The sequence below is a fragment of the Rhagoletis zephyria genome, unplaced genomic scaffold, assembly GCF_001687245.7.
Source record: "Rhagoletis zephyria isolate East Lansing unplaced genomic scaffold, Rhagoletis_zephyria_1.1 Rzeph_scaffold_03708, whole genome shotgun sequence".
Classification (NCBI taxonomy): Eukaryota; Metazoa; Arthropoda; class Insecta; order Diptera; family Tephritidae; genus Rhagoletis; species Rhagoletis zephyria.
The window spans coordinates 1-6,968 of NW_016160791.1; the positions used below are offsets into that span (position 1 = coordinate 1).

At 38.7% G+C, this 6,968-nt stretch overlaps 1 pseudogene; it reads right to left on the reverse strand.

The window, feature by feature from the left end:
• Window positions 1-4: 4 nt before the first annotated feature.
• LOC108369491 (solute carrier family 22 member 1-like) lies at window positions 5-6,956 on the reverse strand (annotated as a pseudogene).
• Window positions 6,957-6,968: the final 12 nt, after the last annotated feature.

Sequence of the window (6,968 nt, forward strand, 5' to 3'; positions counted from 1 at the left end):
CGATATTGTCGAGGAATTCGAAAATTATAAAAGAAGTGTAGCTGGGTGTAAATGAGCGAATTAGTCCTAAGAAGGCGCTAAAGAAGCCGCCAAGGGCGAGCGCGTTGCGGCGGCCATACCTGAGCGGAGATGGGTGTAGAAAAAATAATCAAATAAAAACCTAAAATTTGCTTCCAGGTGAAGAAACGCGCCGATACTTACCGATCTGATATGACACCGCCCAAGGGTATGCCGACGAACTGTCCCAGATTGCCAATTGTGCCCACCATGGCCAGCTTCCATTCGTTCTCGCAGTAAATACCAAACTATTTGCGAAAAAATACAAACTTGCTGCTTATTCTTGCAGTTATTTTCTATTTTTGCGTTGGTACAAACCTCATTCGCTATCGTCACTTCCTTATCGCGAAATATGAAATCGTTGTCCTTACACCTCTCCTTTTTACTGCTATCGAAATTGTGCGCATAGCACAATCCGAGTGACTCATCGGCAGGTGTCGTAGAAACTGTTTGGTTTATAGTATAATTACTCGCAAAGCGATTACATTGGTCCAGTCCATTACTTNTGAAGCCGTGTCGCATTCTGCAATTTTACATCTGCGTCACAAGAAAGTTTTATCGTATGAAAAAGAGGTTATGAAATATTGAAGGTTTAAAAAATTTGAAGTCGTTCATAATTGTGTTTGAATGACCTTTTGCCTTTGATATATTCATTCCTTAGCCGTTACCACAGAACTGGAATTGAAGGGATTCGATTAGTGGTAGGTCAGAAAATTCCGCTACGTACTCAGTCCGGCATGTTTATGTGGGAGTCATTACTTCTCTGACAACTTTCCAGACTCTCTGATCCCCATATATCTAACCCAACCATGCAAAATCTTAGTCCAGAGAATGTCACATAGCTAACCACGCCTTGTAGGGCAAGAATATGTTAGTGTTTGACCAAGATTCTCCTCCGATCTGTCGCGTGTGTTGTGACACAAGAGGGGCCCCTACACTTTCATGTCGACTCTGAACGGCGATATTGTTTTAATGGGAAGCTGTTTTTCATTTTCAAGCTTTGCGCGCTTCTAACCATTACACCACAGCGGCCTATATGCGGGACCTATATTTACATGAACCAAAAATACAAGATCACCTAATCAAAGAAGCAAGAAAAAAGTATATTTCTGAGTGTTTTTGACATCTGCCTAAGAATGAAAACAAACAAAGAAAACGAAAAAGGCGCGGTGATTGAGTGCGATTAAATTGGTATTTATTATAAAATATACAAAGTGAAACTTGATGACAATTAGCAAAAAAAGTTCATAAAATATGGTTTTCATGATTGAAAGTGTTTTACAATCGCATATCATTACCACGGGTCGATTTTTCAATGCCAACGTTCTGGCCACAAACGTGCACCCACTTTTCACGCAAATTTACGCCTTTTGGCAAACCAAACATACGCACAAACTTGTTCCGATCACACAGCACTTTATTTTATATCATAAATATGTAATAAACCAAAATTTATAATTAAAATCGCTGCAGAAAACACATTCAATCGCTAAAAAATCACTACGAAGATGTAGAAGACGATGTAAACAAACCCGAAAAACGTCAAAAACGCTACGAAAACTTTTTTCTGAAAATCGATTACAAATACAACGATGGCTGATTAGGTGATCTGTAGTCGTTGGTTCATGCTATATTTAGATAAACTTTTGGATTTTGGTATCCAATTCCGATATTAATGGCTACCCGATATTTTTAAAGCGATACTTTAAATGAGTACCATATCGATACTTTCTGTTCGATATCGTGTCCCTAGCTGTTATTACAATTTTTTTTGTACTGAGCTTCCCAATAGAGTAGAGCTCTCCATTTTCACCTTTTAGGAAAGCTGGCGGCAAACATTATTATGAAGGAGATTCCATGCTTAAGTTTGTCTATAGAAACCAAACGCAAAAGGTATTATACTGATTAACTTCTGAACAAACGAACTTGTCTTCGGCTTCCTCATTTATCTGAAGGAACAGATTTCGAGCTCTGTTGGCGTCAGACTTGCCTACGCATCTTCTGATCCATGGGAAAAGTAGCAGAATGACCTTTGGGTTTTTCTCGAATTTTGCTTTCGGCAAACATGAAATCGTCGGCTACTTATATCAACCCAAGGCTCTACCATACTCGATCTAATTTCCTGGGAACCTCGTGCGCCATTTAAATGGGAAATCATTGTTATACTTAAGAATCGTTTTGCCCAACATCACCCGTTCTATAAAAAAGTTAGTTGGTCTTGCTCGTTCGCCATCCAAGGAACAATTACTTCTAATAATTTGTCATATAATTGTTTTCATTGTTCCGGCCAAATCTGTCCATCAGAGAGATTCGGATCGATCATCTCGATGATCAAGTGTCTTTTGGCTGCATGACATACCTTAATCAGCTTCTTGGAACTTCTTGGCTGATCAAAAGAAATAGCAGGTTTCTATGCACGAAGAAGTTTTGCAACATATTTCTAATATTTCGCTGAACGTGCCAATTTTAACGTTTTTTCGTTTCGTTTTTTTTTTTAGTTTTTTCGCAATGTTCTCTTCAATCTTGTTGACAAATGCAGGATGCCTCATCGTCAATATTTCGAGTGTGCCAGAAATGCTCTCTACCTTTTGCAACAGCATCAAGGACCCAGTAAAAGTAACCTTTCCATCTAAGCGTAGCTTCATTTTGACTGCTGTCTTGGTTTGTTACAGAGCTTTCACACCTTGCTTGTTTATGCCTTTTCTTCTTCCCGCTCTTGCTCTTTGTCCATAGCTGTATTAATATGTGCCTGTGCTAAGGTTGCCTAGATACTTATGCAGCCGAGTTCTGAGTTTGAATCGAGTCCACTATATCCTCTGGTTAATTCCTTCCTTGTCCATTTTTCTGCCCTATTATAACTATTAGCGCCTAGCAGAGGCGTGACCGTTGGCAATGCTTAAGGGATATTTAAATCCTTCCTGTATCCGCCGGTCTATCAATAGCCTCTGCCATCGACTTTTGAGTCGATTTCTTCAGCTGCTTCTAACTATTCTCAGTTTCTATTTTTGGCCTATTGCTCAGGTACTCCTACATTATGCTTTATGCTAACGGAAAGCATTACTGACTATAACTGCGGATAGCGCCCTAAACCAACATTCCAGATCACACTATTTGTGACTGTACAATAACCTATGCTCTGCTCTTAGCTACTTCACCCTATCATGGTCTGATCTTGACATAGAGATCACCATTTCGATAAGTGGGGATATACATACATATGCAGATGACCCCTTCTCAGAGTGTTCGGTCAATGATTTTGTAGCTCGCATCGTAACTCAAACTAAAATACGAGAACTTATATTTACGAGTAAATATGCAAAAGAAAGACAGTTTATTAAGTCTGTAAAACTTCTTAACTTAACGAGATGAAGATACCGACGTTATTTTTTTGTGTTTTCATCCGTTTTGGAGGAACCTAAATATCATATTTTTTTACTGCAATTTTAAACTACAATAAGTGACATACAATGTACGTAGTGCTAGAAAGATAAAATTTATGAGAATTTCTATATCGACCGCTGTGATAAATGCATTGTTATCGAAAAGCACATTCACAAGAAGTGTGGTAGATACAGATACAGATGATACGAAAGCACGTCGGTACTGGTACTGGGTTAGAGGGCACACGGGCTTCATTGAAAACGAGAAAAGCGACAGGCCTTGCAAGGAAGACCCTATTTCAGCAGTCGCGCCATTAGAAAATGAGCACGACTTCGATCCGGCAAGCATATGTAGAAGGTGTGGACCAAATTATTTGGCTGCAAGGTAGCTAGAAATATGTGTGCAGCATATGATAAAATTGAGATGCGGAACGTATGAGAAGCTTATAAAGTGCATCCTCTCTGAGTGTTCAGTCCGCCGATTATTTAGTTCAGGCAGACTTCTCTGATAAAATCACCCGAATAGTGCATTCTTGCCCTAAGAAGGCCACCTCCTAATTTTTCGTCAAGCATGGAACCTACTATTGTATGGCGTCTGGGTTTGGTCCAAGTATGATCTGAAGAGATTGCTGAAACTGTTTGCGAAGCCCTAGGCTGGCGCGACAAGACCCATCGCCATTCTTACTGGCCAGTGGGAACTAGGTTATTGGTTCTGACGGCTGCCTATAACTGCCTATTGCAGAAACTGAAGCGATAGTTAAATATAGCCGCCATCGATTCACCATCAGTTAGCGAGTGACGAAACGAACGAACTCAATGAGGTACAACCAAACTCGCTATCGTCTATCCGTGCTAGCTAACTTTGTTGTTGCTTTCACATGCAAAATTTTTCGTTAAGCGACCGGAACTCAAACATATCAAGCAGCGAAGTGGCGAATCGATGACGGCGTATGTTAAATAGCAGGAGGACCACTTTCGTGGAGTTAGGACTTAGCTAAACACAGATGTGACCTCAATTTTCGCCATTCTACTCTTCGATAAAGCAGCCGACCTACCCTATCTGACTAACTAATCAGCCGCCTCCTTTCCGTGAATACTACGAAGGCCAGGGAGGCAAATTGTGTCTACTTTGAACCTCTGAAGTGAAACTTCTTTACTGGCGGTTGGTTGGTTGGGAGTAAATTGGCAAATTTAACGGAAATTGCACACGGAAATAGTGCAACGGAAATTGCACACGAAAATAGTTGGGGCTGAAACAAGTGCTTCTTGAGTTTATGCACATGGTATTAATTTAATAAAAACTTGTTATAAAAGGTTAAAGAATAATACTTCGATTAATACAATAATGAAAGTTAAGGTGAGTACGTACATAGATAAAGAAAAGGATAAAGGCAAAAGTAAAAATAAAAACAAAAACAAAGATGCGTAAAGATAAAGGCAAAAACGAAGATCAAGGTATGTACATTTAAACACTTTACTTATGTATGGGCAAAGGTGAAGGGGAATATAAAGATGAAGAAAATGATAAACATAGAAGTAAAAACCAAGACAAATATAAAGAAAAAGNTAACTAGAACGAACAGGATAGAGGTAGGGATCTAGATAGAAAAACGACTAAAATATAACCTTAAGCAAAAGCTGATGTATTTGTATGTACATATGTATTACATATGTTTGTACATTGGTTATGGCTAGGGATGGCAGCGATTAATTATTTGATTAAATTAATCGATTATTTTTGTCCAATTTACGATTTAATTGTATCGTAGTTTTGTGTTCCATTAATCGATTAATTGTAAAATAATCGTAAAAATGTTTTCAAGAAACATGAATTTTGTAGTTGCCTGAAATCTATCCATCGAACATTCTTTTTTGCCAGCATTAACTTTACTCGATCCTAGTTTAAAAAAAATTAATTTCAAAGATCCGTTTGCATTGGCCTCAGTCATAAAGTTCTTGCGAAATGCAATAATGGGCGGAGATGATCTTATGGAAACGGGTAGCGAGTCGTCACTAGAATCAGTAGAAAATGAGTTCGATCTTTAGGCCCCTCATAAATCTCTTTTACACAAACGAGGGCGAAAAGGTTATGATTTGGGCCACCCACAAGATGAAATGAGATTTTATTTAAATTGTCAAGTCCTACAACTAAAGCCGAATGTCGTTGGCGCTTGGGAGGAAATGAAAACTGTTTACCCAAAACTTAAGATTAGTTACCTCGGTGCCTGCTGAGCGCCTTTTTTCAAAAACTGGTGCCACAGCCACCGAGAAACGTAACCGCTTAACAGCAAAACGCAAACTAACAAGAGAATTACAAATTTTTTATGGAAAAGTGTTTCTATGAATACTCACTGTAAAAAAGTGCATTTAAAAATTCGATAAATCGATTATTTCTCAATAATTGCAATTATTTTTTTTTTTGGCTTGTGATTAATCATATGATTAATTAATCGATTATTTTATTTTTTTGCCATCCCTAGTTATGTGACAAACTAGATACATATGTATGTAACGAAAGCTTCACTTCTCTAGTGTGGCCCAGGCGCACTTACTGTTTTTACTAATTCTTTTCGAAAGAGCTCTGAACTGCTTAACCAGCTTTGTCGTGAAATCACCAGAGCTACAATGGCTGGCAAATCTCTCGTATTGGAGATCGCTAGATCTATTACCCGTTGGTGATCGCGCATACTTCTGCCTACAAAATGTTCGAAAAGTTGGACAAGTGGACCCATCTTTTGACTCCAGGGGGTCAGAGCAAATATCGCTAATAACTCTGCCCACCATTTCGGTGTATAAATGATGTATCCAGGCAAACATATAAAATTTACTATAAAAGTCTGCTCTCGACTCTCAAAAGGGCCCGTGTAGCGACAAAACTAATTAATTTTTCGCTTTAAATCCAGTTCGCTTACACTGAAGCAGTGTGCGTGAGTAATAATCTTGTGAGCAGCCGCGGCTCAAGTTCTCATTTCCTCTGTAACCTGGACACATGTAAATCGAACGTATGTACAACCGCCAGAATCGCACAGCTTTCGGGTTAAGACCACGCGTTTTCCCGAAAAGTCGCTTGATGGAAGTGAACTAGTTACTTATTTAAATACCTATACCACCCGATATTGAATGAAAATAGAACACGTGTCGATAGCGTGAATACTAGTATTACTTATACATATATGTACATAGGTATGTATATAGCCATTTTTTTGTGCAAGCTATATAGTTTCATACAATTTTAATTATCTTTGCATATTTTTCTTCATACCTGTGCACCACACTACTCGCCGTAAAAACATATGTAATCGAGAAGATTGCACTAAATAACATCGCCACACAAATTAGCGAAAGAACGCTCAGCTGAAAGGGTCCAAATTGACCAATTCGCACGAGTATATCATCCAAAGTCGAGTCTTCTTTATCATTTTCATAAACAGCGGCAACCTCGATATGTGTCCGCGTATTTGCCCGGGTGGGTGGTAAATCGTAAAGGTTTTTGTGATTCACATTTGGATCCATTTTAGTACTTTCTAACTA